The following is a 22309-nucleotide window of genomic DNA, read 5'->3' as shown; positions in this document are numbered from 1 at the left end:
CTTTACAGCATCAAGACAAATGCATCTGTGTATCTTTGAGAAGGAAGGGGAAGATAGGAAGGAATTAATTTCCATAATGTGTCTGAAAGAAGTGTGGCCAAAACCTTGCTTATGCCAAAGTCCACCCGCTCCACAATAGGGACAATTTTTTTTCTGGTCTGAAGTGCGAGTGGGACACTGGAATTTCAATGCTGAAATTAAAGTGAGAACATGTACCCCCCCACACTTGCACATAGTAGCCTTCCAAAAATACTACTGATGTATATGTTTGCTGATCCCATCTTCATCATTAACACCCAGACAGACAATTGCAATTAGTATGAGAGCTGAAGGGGCTTAATAACGGTGTAAAGTCTATCGTGCAGCACTGTGGGATGCAAAGCTCCCTGTTCGCGTGTGTCCTCTGCCTACAGACGCAGCAGATACTGTACTTGTATCCAAGCTGGGAAAAATGCAGCAAGACACGTAGTTACTTGTTGCCTTCAAATAGCAGCCGTTCCGAAGCAGCACATCTCTGCCTTTTTGCTATCGAGAGGCATTGCGCTCTGTCAGGGCAACCTCGATTAGAAGCTGCTTGTTGTGACAGCCTGGGGAGAAGCCCGCATCGGATCAAAAACTCCCACTTTGTCTTTGGAGAAGAAGGTTCTTCCTCTCTTTTTCAAGGTAACCTTCTCTGAACCGTCACTTTGTGCTCTCACCTCCATTTCGGATAAACCCCATCGCCCGTAGCGAGAGGCTGAACCCCAGAGGTGAACAGCCAGGGAAGAGGGACTGATCAAACCCAGCAGCTGTGAGTGACTTTCTTCCTCAAACAACAATTTTGCTGCTGATAGGGGGCATTGATTTTCAATGGATTCATTACCCTCAACCTGTTTGGGCGTGGGGAGCTGGAATTTCACAGTCTAATTACGTGGCCAGAGGTTTGACATTTCTCCGCTGCAAAAGAAAGGGCAGGGAATATCATTTAAGAAAAAAGTTGCCAGAGAAATCAAAGCCAAGGGGACACTCTGAACGCGGGCTCTCCTGGGGGCTGCGTGTTCGAGCTGGGCACCGCAATCGTCACCACACAGACTCAGATGGCACGGAAGCGTGGGCACGGGCTGCTGGCTCAGCTTGTGGCCGGGAGGGTGGGGGCCCGGGCGGCACCACGGGCTGCTGGCACAGCTTGTGGCTGGGAGGGTGGGAGCCAGGCTGGCACACCTGCAAACGGCGCCTGCCTGCGAGGCAGCCTGGCAAGCCCTGCTCCGCTGAATCAGTGGCTTTCCAGCTCGCTCCCATCCTCCGCAAGGGCACCTACCACCTGGCAAAGCCAGGACACAGCTGCTTTTTGCAGTCATGTCTCTATCTCTTGGCCGCTGCGCTCCCAGAGCCACGGCAGACCCTGCCTCTTCGGTCCTTCGAGCCCATAAACGCCGCTGGCTCAAAGGCAAGAGCGCTGAGAGGCAATTTGCAACCCAGCACAGCTGCACTCTTTGCCCACGCGACACATTTTGGAGGAGCGAGAGGCAGCGTGCACTCCCAAAATGTCATATTGCACAAATATTTTTTCCCCTATAACCTTTTTTCCCCAACAGCTCGGATATTTCCAGCTGGGGGCTCCGAAAAAAAAAGCTTTCCCCCAAGCTATAGCGGGGGGACGGTTCCTGCAGGACGGGCATTTGCCACCCCCTGCCCGCGGGGCTGAACACGGCAGAGACGAGCCCTGTGGGAATTAAACCCAGGGGACCCCATCTCCTCTCCCTTGCTATAACCGCTGTGGGAGCTGAAGTTCAAATCCGTGCCATGCACTTTGAAAATGTGAGGGATTAATTTAGTCCCTCGAAATATTCCTGCCTTCCAAAGTACACAGAGCGAGCGCAGCTCTCATTTAGTGCTCGTGCTCTGTGAAGAGGTTTTCATGCTCGCTGCGGGGAAGTGGGGATTGTTTTTATTCAGCGCAAGAAAGAAAGGCACATCTGATGTAGAGCCAACAAAAGATGCGATGAAGATGTAGTGCTGGGGAGGGAGGGGATGGAGAAGCACTCATAGCCTGGCTTTCAATTAGGTGCCCTATTTTGTTCACAGGGGTGGGGAGACATTTTAATCTAAACCGGTTTGTAGGCAGACGGTGATTGCGCAGGATCAGTGCCCTCTGCGAGGATGCTTATATCTCCACACGAAAGCGAAAGAGAGAGGTACTTTCAAACAAATGTTAAATAATGAAAGCGGCCACACATGCCCATTAACGGCTGGTGGAGCACCGTCGCATCCGCTTTACGGACAGATAGCTGCGTTTTCAACTTCGTTTCACAATACGGGAGATGTTCATTGCGTGCGTGGTCCAGCCATTCCCCCAGACTCCTCTTACATTAGCATGACCTGGATCCGAGGCTTCTTTGCCATTAGCAGTTCGTTTTCAGAGATTTAGAGTGGATTTGGCTTAGAGGGTGGGATTTAAGAGTCTGTTCTTACAAACTTGGTGGAAATCCTAATAGCATGTTCCCTCACAGGCTTCATGTATTTTCTGAATTGTTGAAGACAGCTCCTGAGACCGGCACATGTATTCCTTACACGCTTCTATTCACGGTTTCTTTAATACAGTATTTCTTTGGGTTAAATTTCCACCACGGGATGTCCATGGACACTGTGGTTGAACAGTTTGTTGGGATATACTGCAGGCTTTGTCACTCACATTGCTTTGGCAGCACATCTCCTTTTGGATCACAGAAGTCTAATAAGGCAATTTACCCCCACCAGATGCCACGAGGGAAGATGAGGAGCTGTTAAAAGCAGCTATTTGGGCATGGTTCAGAGCTCCAGCCCAGCAGGGGAGAAGGTCAGGCAGCTGCTGGAGGGAGCTGGAAGGACTGGTGGGGTGAGAGGCACCGGAAAGTGGCCATTCAGCAAAACCAAGCCCTGGTTCCAGTCTCTGCACCCAGTGCCGTGCCAGGGTCAGGGCAGTGCTGTCTGCCTGTTGCTGTTCTTTTTTCTGGAGAAAAAACTGTGCTTTGAAGGAAGTCACTTCAGCTCAGCCTTCCTGGGTGACGAGAATGGTCCAACTGTTATGCAAGAAGACAGAAATGCCAAGTAGCTCATAACCTCCAGTGATTAAAAGGAACTGAAACTGTACAAAAGTTCCAGAATTTGCAAGTGTTGTCCAAAGCTGCAGATATCCCAATACATTATACAATTGCCCATGCTTCCTCACAAGATAAATTGTAGCACTAATTCACCCTGTGGATTTAACTTGTCCTTAATTTTTCTTTGCTTCAGGTTCCTGGCTGTAAAAGGTTATACATTAGGAAATGTAATCGTAAGGATAACCCGTGAAATTCATGATTTAGGGGAGGCTGGGGAACCTCCATCTGTGAGGAGGAATCTGTCTCAGAAACAAATGGTCTAATGAGGAAGGTTTTTGTCATCACTGATTCTGCCCCGGGGCACAGGGGTGGAGTCGTCGTCTTCTTGAAATCTCTTTCTCCCCTATTTTCTCTCGGTGGCCAAACATGCACCAGCCTGGGAGGCAATTTCCCAGGGATTGGAAATATGTATTTAAGGAGCACCAGGAGATTCTCAGTAAAGAGAATATGCCCCAGGAACTGTTATATTTGCTCTCATCCAGTTCTTGGATTTGACCTACGGCACATCATTGGAGCTTGTTCTTTCCTTATAAACAGCAGAGGGAAAGGCAGAGAGAGTAGCGGCAGGCGGGTGAGCAGAACTGGATCAGTCAAGAGGCAGACACTCCTCAGGCAAAGCCCACGGATTCTTCTACCCAACATTTATATGAGCTCTGCTGCTACACTGCACTCCGAGGATAGGATTCACCTTGCCTAACTTTAAATGCCTACAGTGATTTGTCTCTACCCAAAGTTGCTCAGATGAATTATACCTTAGAAGAAAACCCTTCCACATGTTGACTGTGGAGGGAGTATAGCCAAGGGCTCCATGGTGGAACACTGGAAGACACATGCAGTCAGGCAGGATGAGCCCGTGCTGCCTGCTTCTGCCTGGGAACGCTCTGCCCGTATGGGAAGTTCCACTGAATAAAAATTAAGTTTTCATAAGGCATAGCCTCATGGCAAAACCATCTAACTTCAAGGATGCACAAATCACTTCGGAGCAGCAGAACCCATAAAAACTAGTTACCAGTGTCATGCTGCCTTGAAACTGAGCCCTGGCGTGAATTGGCTGGTGCCTAACGAGAGCTAAACTAATACTGCAATGCTTTTGCCAGCAAGCTTGTATAAAACCTGTAGAAACTAAACATCTCTGAGGCTGTCCCCCCAGCCAAATTTGACTGAAGTTGGCCCCCAGCTCCAAAATGTGTTCATGTACACAAAGCATGGTGGTGTTGGTTTGGTTTCTAGTAAAACCAAATTGAAACAAGATTCTGACTCTGCTGAAGTCGAGCACGTCTCTGTGCCCAGGAGTTTCCTCAGAGCAAACCTGAAATGATTTCTTTCCACAACACTGGGACATTGCCAGCTGAGCTCTTTGAAAAAGCAAGCACTTCCCCATCATGCTTTATTTTTCCATTATCTTGAGTGCTCATAAACCTATTGCCATAATTTTAATAAGATTTCATAGAGTTTGGTATAAATACCTTCTGTCCATCACCATATTAGAAGAAAGAGCAACAATAATAACTTAATTATCTCTTATGCAGAAACTAATTATAATTCTCTGGATTCGTAATCGATACTTTAAAGCTGTTCTGTCTCAGAGAACAGTTTGTCAATATTTTATAACTGTTAATAATTCATGGGTTTATTACATAACCAAACAGAAATCTAACTGCAGAAGGCCTCAGCACAGGAGGAAACAGCACAGGAAAAAATGAGCTGGAAGAATGCAAAACCTCGGGGTATTAAGTGCGGGGGAGATCGTCAGCTGCTCGGACACACATCACACCCCCGGCCCGCTCTTCGCCGCTGATCTGCCAGGGTAAGGCTGCGTTCATAAGAGTTGCTTAGAAGAAAGAAATATGCCAAAAGTCCACACTGAAAGAAGCAGTTAGAAGGGAGACTGACATTTTTCAAGCGTGCTGCTGGAATTTAGTATTTCCACTGGGAGTGTGCATTTGGGAGCTGAGGAGGGAAGGGGATGAGGGCTGCCCCTTCTGAGAGGCAACCAGCATAGTATTGGCTCAGCTCTACCATCAGTGCTGTCCTAAAAATGCGGAGAGACAGAAATCACAGTCTCCTTTCTTAATATCCCTCCCGCCTCAATTCCAACGCTTGTCCTTTGTCACTGCAGTGCCGCAAGTGTTGACTCCCTTGTCCATATGCCTGAACCCAGGATGACGCAGTTATGAGTAACCCCTGCAGTGATCCTCTCAGGAGACACAAAAACTGCCTAAAACCGATGGGACACATGGAAGCGCAATCTCTACGACGTGGGAGGAAAAAAAAAAAAAAGGGAAAGATGATTTATGATGATCTAATTGGCATTTGAAAGCGCTCATCATCACCTTTTGAAGAGCAGAGGACCCAAGGGAAATGTAGGAAAAGAGTGCTCCTCGGGTCACCCTGACATTTGTCGTCCCATGCGTGGGAAAACACTTTCACTGAAAATAAGATGTTACAGTCATGAGGACTTGGAAGCAAAATGGGGAAACTGTTGGCTGCGATCCTGAGCAATTAGGGACAGCTGCCTCTGCTGGAGTCATGTGCTGCTCCAGCGCCTCTCCTGCACATGTGTCGTAGGAGAACGTATTGCCCACAGCAGAGATGCAGTTCTTTGGGGCCCCGCGCAGAGATGTGATGAAAGACGGCATACTTCTGCCTCCAAACGTGTAGAGTCTAAGTAGGCGCAGCGGTGAAATCGCTTCCTTACCAAAGAGAAACCCAGCAGCGCCACAGCAAGCGCTCTCGTCGGCAGAGGGAGCGTGCCACTCTCATCTGCTGAGGGCTGCTGCGGCGTCTCGCACACGAAACCACCCTCTCTGTCGGTTTGTTTTCCTTTGATGAGTGCAGAATGGGAGCACTCTCTATTTTTTCTCTCTGCATTTGTATTGCACTTCATTAGGAGCAGGTTTGGGATGTCTGTAGTACAGTCCCTGGACAGAGTAGTTCTCACCGCATACTTGCGGGGTTTTTTTAATTATGTTATTCTTTTTACAACATTATCAACTTTTTATAAGTGTCTATAAAATAGGTGCAGGATAGTAAAAGTCTTCAGAGTAAGTAAATGGACATTGTGCTAAATGAGTTATGTCTTTGATGCTATTATCTCTAAATCAGCATAGATTATTCAGGCTAGGGGCTTTTAGAATCATAAGTGGCTGAGATCATTTCTCAGTTCATCATCCTATTACCCATAATGAGAAAATACTTCTAAATATGAAGATTACTCTTCCAAAAGATCCCTTGTGAACAATTCCCCAGGCACTAACAATATTGATTAACTCTTTCTGCATGGAAGGAACTGAGAGAAACTCAAAGTCCTCAAGGATTATCCTGAAACATTCAGCAACTTCGAATTTGCTATTGCTCTCCTGGGACCCCTTTGGCTCTGCACTCCCAGCTCCAACAGCATTTTCTTAGTTTCCACCTCTGTGGCTGCTTTTCTGCAGTATGTAAATTCAGCTACTGGTGCTGAACCTGGAAGGCGATAAAGCCTTTTAAAACTTCATTTCATTATTTTTGAGTGGCTCTGTTTATGCTGGTTTTAAGTTTCCATTTCATCAAGCATAAGTTTTACTGTTTCTCCAGCCAATGATTTCTACTTGAAAGCTTGACGAAATGACAGCTCCCCTTCCCTGCCCCTCAGCATACCCGTGATGAAGCTTCCCTGTCATTCCTTTCATTTTTTCACAACGTCACTGACTCATTTCCTTATTGTATGGGCAGAATTACCAGTTTTATTTATTGGGCTGCACATTTCTAAGAACCCATTTAATGCACAGTTTCATGGGACAGCTTTCATGGATTATAAACTTCATATTCCAGCTCTCGACTAAAGGGTTCCTTTTTCCTTCCACTGGGTAATACACAGATCTGAAAAAAATACCTTCTTTTTCTGCTGGGCAAAGTGAGATTTCAACGTACCGCACCTATGAGCTAATCCCACCTGAGGAATGCTGCTGCTCTCCCTGAGTTTCGCTCCATCGTATTTCCAGGGAAGGAGTTCAGGTCTGTGATTAAAGAGCTGATGGGGTGTCAAAAGCCCTCATACGGTCCTCCTGCATGTCCCTTGCAACACCGCTTTACATCAGCTTCTGCTAACTGCATTATACAATTCCCCTATAATGTCCATTTACTCACGTAGTAAAAATCAAACCGGCTACAATAAGGTCAACGCCTGGCTTAACTGTGAATGACTGGGCACGGTGGGAGAGGTTTCACAAAATGTTATGCGCTGAAAGTATGATCTGCTGAACGTATGGTCTTCTCCACCTTTTCTTCTTTATTGCACAAATTACCATGCGTAGGTTGGCCAAACTAGTGCCGTATTTTCATTTGTGTAAAACCATACTGCTGTAAATCACACATATAATCTCTTTTCCTTTTACAACAGAGGATGGAGCAAATGCAAATGTGGGGTTTGCTCTAAGTTAACTCGTACACTTTGCATGTTATACGAAGAGCAACTGCTACCTCCAACTTCTGCCCTGCTTTGCTGCTGTTTTCTCATTCTCTTTTCATGAAAAAGTACCTGTGCTGGTCTAATTATTTATTGTCATTTGTGTGGTGGTGAGGGTTCTCTTCAGAGATCTACACCTGCAAACAGCACCTGATGTCTGCGAACATTTTATTTCAGAGCTCTCTGAAAGGCTTCACGGGCAAACGCCAGCCTGGTTGTTGACAAGCCGCTCTGGTGTGGCACTTTCTGACAGACTTTTTTTGTATCATCATAAAAGTTGAAAGAGTCTCTTGTTAACACCATGTCACACCAGAAGCCTGAGGTTTACTTGCTGTAATCGTTTACTCATATAAAACTTGGGTAGCAAGAATTTACAAAAAAAAAATAAAAGGAAGGCTGAGACCTAGCGTGAAGGGTGAATTATTCCACAGTTGCTTCCTGCATCATATTTACACTTTCATCCGCAGTATTTCAGGTTGGCTGCTGGCAGAGACAACATATGGGATTAGAAGGACCCCACATCCAAGCCAGTATGGCAGCCAACATGATCCATGTTCATAAAAATAGATACCGGCTATTTGTCCAGTCTTTCATCATGAGACAATTTGCCATTATTCTCTATGTGTAGCTCCATAATTACAGCTAGAGTACACCGTAAAATGTCAAAATTTAGAAAAACAGTGTCTCCCAGGAGATCTGTTCCCCCATAGTTTTGCACACACACGTACGTGTGACGATGAGAGGTTCATACATTAGGAAGTATTGGTTTTAAATTAAATGGGGGGGGTTTAACACAGCTGTTTTACTTCATGCTGTCCTGTTGCACTGAGTCTTTGTAATTCTATGTAATATTATCCCCTTTTTCTTCTTTGCTTAGGCAGGGATGGATGAAGCAACAGGGCCACATATCTTGGCTTCCTTGACATAGGATCAGAGCTCAAGCCACGCTCGTGATACCGTAAGCACTGTTGCTATAATTAACCAGAAAGAACGACTGGCTTTGTATTAGTCAGAACAGCTAACGAAGCAATGCTGGGCTACGATGCTATGCTCATTTAGATAGCTACGGCTATGGCGTGTGCCATGGCTTTAAGCAGCTGAAAGTCCTTGGTGACCCCCACAGCTGCTGTGCTTTTGACCCAACTGCTCTTATTTTCAGGGCCTTTAAAAACTTGTCTTAGTGGGGAGTTTTGCTCCTGGAAAATGCAGTTGCAGTGCAGAGGTCAGCAGCTCTGAGGTGTGGGATGTTTTGGGGGAAAAATGTGTAATTAGGTAAGATCTGGGAGAAACTCTGGAGCTTTGCTCAGCACCGACTTGGTCTTTGCAGGGCTGTGTCTGACCAGCAGGCTTCCTGGCTGGAGGCTCTGGAGGGGCTTGGAGAGTGCTAGAGCAGACCTGAAATGAACTGTGCTGTTGCATGAACATTATTTCAGTGAGTATAGTATATTGTATAGGATACCATACTTTTTCTTCTTGTGTACAAAAGCATCATCCTAAATAGTAAAAGTCCTTTTTTTTACACTGTATGGGCATATGAGATGATGATTGCTGGGTGGGACTGAGCTGAATATAGTCCTGTTACCTCCCTTCAAACACATTAACCTGGTCCTGAGATTATTTTTTTTCTGAACCACATTAGTGTTGGTTTCTGAATTTAATGTGATATATAAATCAACTGATTTCAGTTGCATTTAAGAGCCAGCACTATTTCACTTTCCCTGTGTCTGAAGCCCCCCATAAAGCATGCTAATCTTTCTTAAAATAAAAATAAAAGTCTACCTCTTTTCCAGAAGAATTGTATTTTATAATTTTAGAACGCCTTGTTTAATGATCATTATCCAGCTATTTAAAATAAAGTCTTTCAGGAAAGACTTTTTCATCATAAAGATTTTTAAATTGATTTTTCTATTTTTTTATTGTTTAAGATGCAGCCTAAGAAAAGCAAAGGCTGCTTCTCAGCACAGACAGACTCCCCACATGTGCTGCCAAACTGCGCTTGTCACTTTTTCGGTGGGAATAGCTGCTGTAGAAATGTTTATATATTATCAAAATTAGGTTCCAAAATGAGCTACAGTATCTATAAAAAAGGGGGATAATATTATTTTAGAGAAACTAATTGGAAACTTGGTTTTGGCTAAAGCAGTTATTATTTCCATTATGACAAGCTGGAAGCAGAGGATATTCACCTTTATCTTCCCCAGCCTGGTGTCTCACACTATTTATTCAAAGTAAAATTAAAACCTGACAAAATCCCGGTGAGGCATTTCACACCAGTTAAAGATTATTCTTCTGGAAAAGGATTTTTGTTCGGTAATTTCATTATGTTGTTACAAATGTATTTATTATAAAAGGGTGATACATAAATCAAAAGCTATCTGTTCTTACATATCTCCCCCAATAAAAAAAGGTTTAAGATTCTGTTTTTCCCAGGAAACTGAAGTTTTGGGGAAAAAAAATGACCATCACTCTTCATATAGTGCAGAGGGTGCGCTACAGCGCATGGAAAACTGATGCTGGAAAATGGATGCTCGCAAAGCTTTCGGCACCGACTGAACCCTCGTTAGCCCTAGCGCATGCAAGGGCAGGGTCCAGCCAGGCATATGCAAGAAAGAAAGAGCAGAAAATAAGGCAGAAAATTCAGGTTGCTTTATGCTGCCTTTGTTCTGCCATGCCAACCTGTAGCTCTGTGCCCAGGGAAAACCGGAGTGTCCGCCTTAGATTTGCACGGGAGAAGGAAAGGGGGGGGAATGTCGAGCCTGCACATTGCATGGTTAAAACCAACACAAAATAGCAGCTGGCTCTAATGTTTGCCAAAGGCTAAGGACACAGGTGCTATTCTTGGGTGAATTTAAAGCTTTGAGTCCCATCCCCCTGGGAAAAGTGACCTGCATGGCCTGCACAGCCTCAGGCCAATGCAAAGCGAAGCGAATTGCCGATGTGCACAGCACGGCAGCGGTGCTGGGCCAGCATCACCTGCGTATGGAAGCAATGGGGTGAAAAATTGTCTCCTGCTCTAATAACTAAAGGATATTAAGAGGGATAGGTTCACAGGGGTGTGGGCTACTTTTCATGTTTAGAAGAAATTTTCTAGGAGTGTAAAATGATAATTGCATGAGAAAAGGGCGGTTAATAATTTTCCCTGTTAATTCAAATGCACAAAAGTTAATTGCGGTTTGGCAGTCTGAGATATACAAATTAGGAGAGTTTAATTCTGCTAATCCTCACTTTAAGTTGCAGGGTATTGAATATAAATATGATCGTCTCACAAAGGGACAAATCCTGCCTCCACGAAGCCAGTAGGAGCTTTGCCACTGACTTCAGAAGGAGCTGGGTTCAGTCCCAGGTGCCTGCGTTAGCTGTGCACGTGTGACTGAACTGGCTCAGAAAAAGGGAGACCAACATGATTTTTCTCTCAGAATATGGGCCAAAAATTCCTCAGAGATGCTGAAAAACTTTGGAAAACTTCCCCAGCCCCACTATTCAATTCGTGCAGCTATTTCTGGCTACCCACGTGCCCTACAGGAGAGGTTGAGTTTTCTGTGGTTTTCCATTTCCCACTTCATTCTCTGACCGATTAAATAACCGATGCCAAAAATCCCTAAAAAACCAAGGGCTAGAATACAAACTGTGCCATTTCACATTCAACAGCCTGCAACAGTCTGTCTGCTTTACCAAACTCTTCTCCCTTCCCTGTATGCTGTTGCCACCGCTTGTTTTATACATCTCTTTTAAGACCAGGTAAGATTTTAGCCCCTTCCTCCTGTGAGTAAACCCATCAGAAGAAAAGCAAGCGAACTTGCTGGCAGGGGCTGGATGAAGGTGATTTCACCTTTGATGTAGGTGAAAATTTTGCTGTTGGCTTCAGCAGATGTGGGATGAGGCTACACGTTACAGTGGAGGAAGGCTGCGGTTTGGACCTCTGCCTCTGAGCTAGTACGTGCTTTGGGGCTAACTGTTGTCTTTGAACATCTCTAAAATGAGGCGAAAGCTATTTATCCATCTTTGTAGAGTATCTGCACACCTGTATTGCTGAGAAGTGTAATTTAAGGTTGATCAAGTAAGCAGGACTTTATCTCTTACGGTGCGATATATCTGGGCCAAGCACCTTGCCATCATTTAACTTGAATTCATGTGTACAAATGACATGAGATAAATAGTACAAAATCAGTCCAATCAGAAATGGATATTGCTTGAAAATACCCATTTGGCTTGAAATATTGCAATAAAATCAATCCAGGATCTCTACAGAACTGAGTAAGACCATAAGTCACCAAACACATCTGATGTGAACCAAACCTCCTCATCTTGAGTTCAGTTATCACTGACATTTCTGCAATTATTCATCAATTCAGGAGGAAAAGCTGAACCCAGATCATTTGCAAAACCTGTATGGTATTTCCAAGCATTTCTCCTGCCTTCCTGGTGATGATTATTATATGCTGCTCTAATTAAACAGATTAATTTACATCTCCCATCACGAGAGGATATGAGTACCAGCACAGATTTATCTTGCTGGATTGCTTCCCTCAGTCTCTGCTCATAGCTGTGAGGCTGCAGCAGTATTTTCTCCTTGGACCTTCAAAAATGCAGAAGCAGAGATGCTCTGAGATTCCAAATGAAATAATTTTGATGTCACAGGAAATGTCATTAAAACTACTGCAGTCTTTTAATAACCTCCTTCTTGGGAGAAAGGATTTTCAGCCTCTTCGCATCAGCGCTCGGCAGAGTAACTACAGCAAAGCTTTGTGCCAGTATTCCCGTTACAAAATCCGTTTCTCAAGGGTTTATAATTACAACATGCCTATAAAAATTTACTTTAGTCTGAAACCCAGGATATAGTTTCTCAGATGGGGAGGAAATATTGCTAGCTGAACTTGACTTAAATCAATTTTGAGTTTCAAGAATCCAAAAATAATAAGGTTTGTGGGTTTTATATGCTTTTTCTGTGGTTCTATAACTCAGAAAGAAATCACTTTGTAGAATAAAGTGTCATGTTTGTTTATAAAGCAGAGCAGGAAAAAAAAATAACACAGATAAAAGTTCAGACTTCTTATAATGGCTACTGAAAATTCTAAGAAAATAATTTTATCAAAGAATTTCCCTATCGTGCCCTCATGCACAAGCCTTGCCCTGAGTAGATGTGATAATACATCTTGCAGGAACTTGACGGGGTTGTGGTTCCCATACATGGAGAACTGAAGAGCTATTTTAAGCAGCTGGAAGAATAAGGGACGGTAGTTCCTACATCAAATTTTGTTCATTGAGGCTGCTTCAATGCAGATTAGCCTGCTCCATCCCCATAGCCAGGACGGGAGAAGAGGCATCGATGGACAAAGATGCAAAAAGCCACATTGCTGAGACACCCTGCAACTGTGCTTAAATGTATTTACGTTACGCTTGTGGCCAGTCGCAGGACAGGTGTGTTCGGCCAAAACTGTCGTACAGTCAGCTAAGTGCAACAGGCATTTTACCATTTTCCTCATTTCCACATAACGGCAGTGAGAAGGAAGACAGAATGTGCTCTCATAAGGGTTGCTAATAAAAACATCAATAACTGGACCGCGTGCAACTGAGAGTTCCCATTTATATTGGCATTGCCAAATGTCTTGCAATATTTAGCCTTTGGCTTTTATCAATAAAGAAAATAATGCCGCTGCTAAACTGAAATGTTGATGACACAAGCAAAGCCCAGCACACACAGACAGGAAAAAAAGACAGAAAAAGAACCCTATAAATCTTAGTGCAATATTTTTAATTTCGTTTGGAATTTGCAGTCAGGTCAGTTTTATCCAATTAAGCGTTATTCGGTCTGTCTTTGTCAGCTCTTCCCTATTAGACAAAATGTTCCACTTCTCAATATTCTACTTCTGTATCAAATTGACAGGGTCATTTTTCACATGGTGAACTGGGATTAAGATGATATTAAACCATTTTGCATACAACAACTAAAAGCGTGCTGCAACAAAAAAATCTAACTGTTTCCTTTTGTTGGTGTCATTAACAATGCCCTTCCTAGCTATTTTGGTGGGTTCCTGAACATCTACAATTTTGCTAGCCCTGTGGGATACTGATATGATATTATGGGTTTGGAAATCGTGTTTGGACTCATAATCATAACACTGATTTTCCCATTAGCAGCTTTTGGCATAAAGAATCAAGACATAGCTCGTCTTAGGGTTACCTGAGGGCAGTACAGGTGTACCCCCAAAGTCTTGCAAAACTACAGATTTGCCACAGGTGAGCTTTTTCCTTCCATTTTGAGGAAAGGAGGGGAAGTGTTTTTAATTGCTTCAGTTAAATTATTAACTTTATGCTTAGCGCTGACTTCTTTAAAGTCAACCTATATAAGGAGAATTCTCTCTTTTGGGGTGTGTTATTCCCACTTTGCAAGGTATCAGGTATTTCACTCTCACAAAATGATTGAATAAATCATTAAAAAAAAAAACCAAACCTTATCAAGGAACGTGGTTATAAATGCATTTTGTTCTTCCTTCAACTTCAGGCTTTTAGTATTACCGATTCAGATCCCATATGTAAAGAAATATATTGAGTACGGGCGTGGGTAAAAGGGGAAGTATGTATGTTTTCCACAACTGGCTGGAATCCAAATGTATTCCTAAATCCTAAAGAAATTCTGCCCATGAGTCATCCCGGTAGTGCAGCGTAGGAGCGCGTAACCGTGTGGGAAAGGGTGGGCTCCAATGGAGAGCACATTGCGCTATGCAGAGAGACTTGGTAAGAAACTTGGTTATGATGGTTTACACCAATCTAATGGTTGTCTAGGACTTTAAAAACTTCGTTTCTATAGCAGGCCTGAAAATCCTAGAGGAGATGTTGAACATAAGACAGACGTTTGGGTAACGTAGTCTCAGCTTTCTGGGTTTGTACCGTGTTTGGTTTCCTAACTAGCCCTGCAGCTCAGTTCAGTCGTGGCTCTAGGAAGAGGTGCTCTCTGGTGTTACAAGCCGTTAAGAGAGCAGATTTTACTCTAAATTTGGACTGAAACCATCAGGGCTTAACCATGCAGAAAAAAAGACGTAGGAGCAATGTCACAAAACTAATCACCCTGTATAGTCCCATGGCGTGATGCAATCGATATACCATGAAACTTCACTGTTTATCTACCATCTCTTTTCCATCTTTTTAAATGTCAGGGAAAGCTAAGCAGTCTGATTTTTCTGAGCGAGCTTTTAAAAATGCATTTTTCTTCCATACCAGGAAATTCCTCATCATCACTTCTGTGCTTCCTTTCCTCCACAATTTAGTTGGCAAAACAACAGATACTCGCCTATATTAAAACAGTGCTATGCAATGGCCCATTGCAGGGGAATTCAGGAAGAAAATTAAAAAAATAACTTGTGAGAAGGGTAACGAGATTACAGATATACTTCCCAAATGGGGAAAAGCGAGATTCTCAATGGCCTTTTTCCTAGGGCAGCCCTAAGCCAGTTGCTTTTCTGATTGTTTTACATTATTACTCCATTGCTTTTATCCTCCTTTTAGACCCTGCAGTTTCTTAGCCCATATTGCAAAAGGTCAGGGTGGTTCGTCAGTTCATCTCTTCTCTGTTGTTACAGGACTTTCAGAGAGGAATTTTCTTCCTTTCTTGTGTAGCTTTGTAATGAAACACTAACTTGGAACCCATAAATCCAGTTACTTTCAAATAAGTTTCAGATTGGCATCGGGACTTTAAGGGACATACTATGAAACAGATGGGGGTTTTTTTCTGGGTTTATCCAGGAGCATCCAGGACTCATAAAACTTTACGTTAAACATCAGCCTTGCTTTTCACAATATTGCAGTGATGAAGAACTAGCTCGAAATTGATTTATTGATCCCTAAAAAGACAGATATATAAGGTTATTAAAGTTAACACTTCAATATGTGCAAAATCTATTATTTGAGCTTGTTAACATTCACTTGTTGGTTAACAGTGGCTATAAAAAGGACAAGGCAGACACCTCCCTTCCAAAACAACGGCTCACGGACAAGAATTCAGCACTATGCCTTGTCTGGTAAGCGTGCCCGTCTAGGCTGGAGTCACGGAGAAGCATCAGCCGATGTTTAGTTCCTTCAAAAACTAAGCTATGTACTTAATCCAGGTTCCAAAATTTGTACTCAGTTTTTCCAGTGTTGGTGTCCATGCTTGTAAGAGGGTCTTATATACGTGTCTGAATTATTTGGCTAATTCTTTTCCCTATGCAGTTACTTGCAAGAAGAAGAAGTGAATGATCGTTGTATTTGAAAATGAGCCATGAGTCGAAGTATGGATTTAGGGACTGTTGAGTGTGCAGCTATATATATTCAGAGAAATCCATTTTACTTTATAGATGTAAACTAAATACTTTTTCAGAGAGAGAAAGCAAGGGTCTTGTGGTCCTTCATTTTGAATCCATTAGGGTTTTCAATAATTTATTCACATGCAGAGTTTCTGTCGCAGTGGGTTTGCGTTTGTCACATCACCTCAATTTTTCTAATGAGTTGCTAATGAGAGGTCAATTACTTATGGAAATTAGAAAAACATTAATTGAGGAGCTGTACTGAGGTAAAGCGTGCTACGTCATAATGTTATGATATAAATCATTAGAGCTTTAATGAATATTTTACTCTTTTTCATGTTACAGCTTATTTCCCAGCTATAAAACGGCCTCAAGATAATTTTGAAATGAACATGAGCAACTCTCCTAAAAATGTTACTGTACTAAACTTATGATAATTGCAGAAGAATACCTAACTTTTTGCTTTTGTCATTAAAAGTTTGCTCATGCATCAACATCTTGCTGTGAAATCATCAGCTGATTAAAACAGAGGTGTTCGGAACACCAGATTTGCCATGCTGAATCAGAACACTAATCTGTCATCCTACCCTGGCTCCGTTTCCAGCAGTCGCCTTTCGTTTGGCGTTACGGGGGGAAAACGGACACCCTGTAAAGCACCTGGCCAGCTGGATCCTATCCAAACTGGTGCTTGCAAAGGGCCCTCCTGACCCCTCTTTTCAGGTAACCAGCACTAGCAGCAAGACAAGAAAACAGCCGGAGCCTGCAGCACTTCACCCTGACCCCAGCGTTGGTGAACCCTAACCCCCATCTTTTTAGTGAAAGACCTTCAGAAATTGGCAGTGGGTAAGAAGTTTAAATGTTCGTTTCACAATTCACTGTCTTCCTGGGCACCTGTTTTGCACTTTTTAAAGGTCTTGAATGAATGGTGTAGAAACAGAGAAGAGGCAAAAAGAATTCAAGGGACCAAGATGGATAGTGGGTTAGTTGCAGTATCATGCAATTAAATTTAGAGGCCAGGGGTATAATTCACTGCTGAAATTCAGCTTTGCGCTGTCATAAGTTATTTTTTCAGAGCAGAAGCTGAAATGGCCAGAGAGGGGAAAGTGTACAAGCAGAAGTATAATTGGACTTCAGTGTTTCATACTGATACCCTGAGACTTCCACTGCTAAGCGCTGTTTCAGAGCCTGACCAGGGTAACACTGTAGTGAACAAACGTAAGATCTCCCATATTCAGACCATTAGATTATTCCATTTCCCCTGCAGGCGCTGTAAATCAAAAGCAAAAGACACCCTGTTATGTGCTACGAGACAGTTTTGTTGGCCTTTCTTTCCAAACACATTCTGAACACACATGGTTTTTATGTGAGTCTCATTCACTTCAGCTTTACTGTCTTGAATACCGATTTAAACTGGGGGGAGAGAAGCAAAGAAAAAAACCAAACCAGACCTTGAAACCAAGCAGCTATCCGCAGAGGAGGAATATGGCAGCTGGCTAAATAAAAATAAAAAAAATGAATGCGTCATCACATGGATGTGATTTTCTCAGTTTCCAAAGAGTTACAAGGTCGCTGTCCCTTTGAACCAGGCCCAGACTAGATTTAGGTGAAAACCTTGCAGTTATTTGACTTGTTCAGAGCCTACCGTTTTGGTGCAAAGAAAGCCACTGTGCGTATTAAGGGGTAAATCAGTTGGTCCGAAGTACAGTTCTGCCACTTACTCTTAACATCACCTTAGGTAGCACTCACATTTATGTCTCTAATTCCCCCTCCCTTCCTTGCTCCTTGGAATGATAAACACATTAAAAACAACGAGGTGTCCAACTACTAATCGAAAGCAATATAATACTGCACAGATGAGCTCCGTGATGGAATAAAGAAGTAGTGAGCATGAATCTAAGTACATTCTCCTCATATCATAGCCTCGACATTGTTTTCAGGAGCATTTTTGTCAGGCAGTGATGAAAGGCTGAGAACAAAGTGAGCAAAATTTCCTTTTACTGCTTAAAAATTCTCAGCTGGTTTGCTATATCAAAAAGCTGTCTCTTTAAACAAATCACACGGTTAAAAATGCCAAGTTATAATTCAGCAACTAACTCAGAAAATGACAATTTAATCAATCAGAACCAACCCTCCTGAAAAAGAAAAAAAAAAATAATAAAGGGGAAAAAAATCTTCAAGCTTTCATGCAATGTGAGTGGTTGAAACTATAAAAAGGTTCAATCACTGTAGAACAAGCCTGCAGCATCAATGTTTATTAAAGTCAGGGGAGCCATTTATTGACCTGGGAAATAGCAAAGCACCAGCAGCACTGCTGGATTGCGTTTTTATAGTTAACAAACGGAAGGTGATATTTTCCTTTTCTCTTTTAATTGCGATTCCATCAAATCCAAAAAGTTAAAAGCCTCTCGATTTTTAAAGGAAAGCAAAGAGGAGGACACTCCACGCCGTTCCTCAGTCGTTCTCTCTGCTCTGACTCCTAGTGCTGGGATATATCAAATCATTGCAATACAGGATCAAATTTTTAGGCTTATCCACATGCCAGCAGAATGACAGACTGGTGTGTGTTCCCATCCGCTTTAGGTGATGGCAGAAGATAGGGAGCTACCATTATGAAGCTGCTTCTTTCTGTAATCAAAAAGGAATTACTGTGTTTATTCACATAAAGGTCACCCTGCCACCGGGACAGCCCGAAGCGCTCAGAATGAATTGTCTTCTCCCAAACTGACAACAGGCACTTTCTCCAGACAAAGACACGTCTTGGTTCTTCTGGAGGTTTTGTAACTCTATTTTGCCACAAGCACATTTTTAAGGTGCACCTTTTCGCGCTGCATAAATTGTGAACCACAGAAGGTGATTAAAAGGAAAGCATCAGCAACCTGAACGGTGCTTACAGATCCGTGTTACTCAAATTATGGGAGTTTAGCTTCCGCTTCATTCTTTCCATATTGTTCCCCAGCCACAGGAAGCCTTGGGGTCAACTGAGCCACACGGGGCAGGGATTTAAAACACTCTGCCTGTGTCAGCTGCCACCTAAACCAGTGCCAACGCCAGAAAAGGGGACTTCAAAAGCTAAGAGGATGAGTCAGTGCAGCCTGAGCTGACACGCCGCACGCCAAAGCCGAGAGCTATAGCGAACCCATATCCTCCGTGGATTAGGTACAAAGCGGGCCGAGCAACGCACGTGGGCCAGCAGGTTATACACGCACGCATCAAAGGGTAATGAATATTGTAACAAATCCGCGGTCACCCAGGAGCTTAGCAGTTGTCAATACGCTGCATGCATTAGCGGCTCACAGCTTGGTGGGAGCAGGGGATTGAAAAACAGAGTCCTCCACTTCAAAAATGCACATCTCTACCACTTGGAGAATTTCACACTATTTCTGTACGGAGCAGAGGGTACCAAACTGCCTTTCTGATCCCACCCAGTCATACGCAGCACTTCACACCTTCCTTTCAGGTTTGCAAACAGACCTCCGGCAGCCCTGCTTCTCATTTTCTTTTCCTCATTCACAGAGAAAAACACATAATATCCTTATTTAAAACACAGTGGAGGAGTTTGACACAAATTAATGACTCACCTGTCATACTATAAGAATTTTTATATTTGCAGGGGAAAAAAAAAAAGGCTTCAAGTATTTTGAGAGAATGTAAAAAGCTGCTTCAGAATTCAAAGACAGCTCATAAAAAAATCAAGTCAACTGATCGGTTGGTGTAAGGTTGGAGATACCCATTGTGCGCTAAAATCACAATACTGCGAGAATATGAATAAATAAAAGGTTACGGGAAAAGTAACCCAAGAGTTCCCTCAAATTAGATCCCATTGGCACGAAATTAGTTCACAGCTGTCACTTGTGTTGCTCCAAGAGAGATTACTTCTTAAATAATGTTAATGACAACTTTGATTTGACTTCTGTAATTACTAGTGGGAGAAGGGACCACATTTCCTAGGAAGAAAAATCTTTTATCTGCTTGTTTAATGTACAGTCTTTGATGAGATGGAGCTCCTTTCCCCTGAGTTATTTCCCTGAGCATTTTTGTTTTGAAAAAGAAATGGATTTCCAGGTTGAAAGCGGAGCTGCCGTGCAGCTGTCAGAGCTGTGGGAGCGGTGTCTAATTGTCATTTACAATGACCCTTGATTCTTCTCTAAATAGAGCATCTCTCCTACCCCGTCGTCTCACCCTCGCTCCGCCTCACAAGCAGGCGTATTTACAGGGCTGGATTCTTCTCTGAGCTACCTCCACCACCACCGGTAAATCATAAAAATTTCTCCTATAATCAATGGAGTGTCTTCAGATTTACCAGACAGTATAATCTGGTCCATGAGACAGCTGATTGTTATCTATAACCTCCCCATCCAATTCAAGCAATGGGAGATGTAATCCAAAAATTTCCTTCAGACTTTTTTACTGCCAAAATAGATCAAATTCTGTGGCAGCCTTTTTATAATCTCCACTTTTCTAAATAAACATCACACAGCCTCTACTGCCTTTACTGCAAAACACACCTCCCTGCCTGTATCAAGGCGGGTTGTTAGCTGATGTGCCGACACGTAAGACAAATGGTGGCAGCGTCCCCGCGCGAGCCCCTGGTGTGGCACCAAGGCACCGGCTGCAGTGGGGCTCAGGCTGTGGATCCCAAGCTCCCGCTCACCAGGGAGCACCAGGAATAATCCTCGTGGCTGGACGAGTTGACAACCCCTTGCACTGTCCCCCTGCCAGTCAGACACCGCATGGTGTTGTAAATTATTAGGCTCGGCTCTCAAAGATTAAAGGGTTGGTGGCATCATGCTCCTTTACATCAAAGGTGTCGGGCAGATGATAGGTGCAGCGGCTGCATCCAAAAAAGGCTGCAAGCAGAATCTGCTGAAGAAGGGGGCTGCGGGAATTGATGAGCCAGGTTGCTTCACGGGCAGGACAGGGGAGACGGGAACAGCTCTCGCAAAGGGCACCAAGCAAAGCCGGGCACTGCCATAGCTCAGCGGCTGGAGAAGCGCTGATGGGTGCGCAGTAATGTACTTAGAAGTAATCACTCCAAGTATGTTCCTGGACTGTAAGTTAACTGAAACTGCTCAGAAAAAGCCCTGAGTGACATTAAAGGCCATGCAATTAAACGCAGGGCTCTGATTTGCAATAATCGACAAAAAGCACATGCATTATTAGAATGCACAGCAAATAGAAAATAACACCAAAAATGGTGAGATTATGGCTGTGTTATATTAATTAACAGCTTTCCCCTATTGGTTTGCTCACTAAGATTCAAACATACTCATTCTTTGATGCACATTTATATTCATAAAACTGCAAATTTCTTCCCAGCCTTCTTTTGTTGGGAAGGGTTGATAGCTGTTAATGAGGAAGTGAACAGAGAAGGAACAAAACACAATGGGGCCAAATGAAGTGGGATAACTCCTGCACTCACAAAGAGACTTTTCTCACCGGGGCCTTGAATTTCAGAGCAGCTTCAACTCAGTTACGGAGCCTGGAAATGAAAGTGCCTTGCCTGTATGAAAATCAAATACTTCCATGCAGTGTTATGACTCTGCCTTAAAGCGGTTGCGGCTCCGTGTTTCATTCACGTTTGTGGCCATTTTAACCCACTGAGCTTAACTGTGTAATAAGGATGCCTGGATGTGGACAATTCTTCCTCCTCCTTTCCCACTGCAATCAGGTTTTGCCCTTCATTATACGTTTTTGTGGACTCTATTAGAGCATAAATCTCAAAGGAGTTCTTCAAGCTTTGACCTACATCTTGCATATGTGGGAACTTTTCTCCCTAGACTGTCTTTTGGAGCACACCAGTTCATTAAAGTTTTGAACACTGAACCCTCACTCTTATTGCTTTATCGCCTGGTTTATGTGCTGAATGTCAAAACAGGCGTCAGAAATCTGATTTACGAGGATATATACAGAAATTGTGGTACCTGCTTGTGACTGGGAGTCGGCTGGCAATTTCCTATCAGGATTTCCTCCTCAGCTACCAGGGCCCAGCCTGGCAGCCCAAAACCCATGCTGCCGAGATTGAACTTAAAGATCATGATTCCAGACTAACAAAGCTTTCAAGCTTTTTGTAATATCTTTGAATTTATGTGCTTTCCAGTTTTAATCACATTTGACCATTTTGTGATTTTTATTTTTTTTTTAGCAGTAAATGTCAGTGCTGATTTCAAAAAATGAAAGCTAAACAAGTCGAGCAGTCTCCAAATGCTGATATGAGGTACATTTTATACTTTCTTTCCTCCTCTCTTTGAAATATCATAAAATTACAGATGAAGCCGTAAGCCAGCAGCTCGACAGAATGCACAAGAAATCTCAGGTTCCCCTGCTAATTTGCCATTTCATACCGAGTCAGGTTTACCTCCTGCTCACACCCCCCATCTCCCCCACCCCACATAACCGGTTCCGTACAGGAAAGTTGGGGTTTTTTTAACGTTCTTTTTGCGCACCCCTCCCGCCCCTGCGCACCC

The sequence above is a fragment of the Egretta garzetta genome, unplaced genomic scaffold (assembly GCF_000687185.1).
Source record: "Egretta garzetta isolate BGI_Z169 unplaced genomic scaffold, ASM68718v1 scaffold39, whole genome shotgun sequence".
NCBI lineage: Eukaryota > Metazoa > Chordata > Aves > Pelecaniformes > Ardeidae > Egretta > Egretta garzetta.
Note: the sequence above shows the minus strand (reverse complement) of the source record.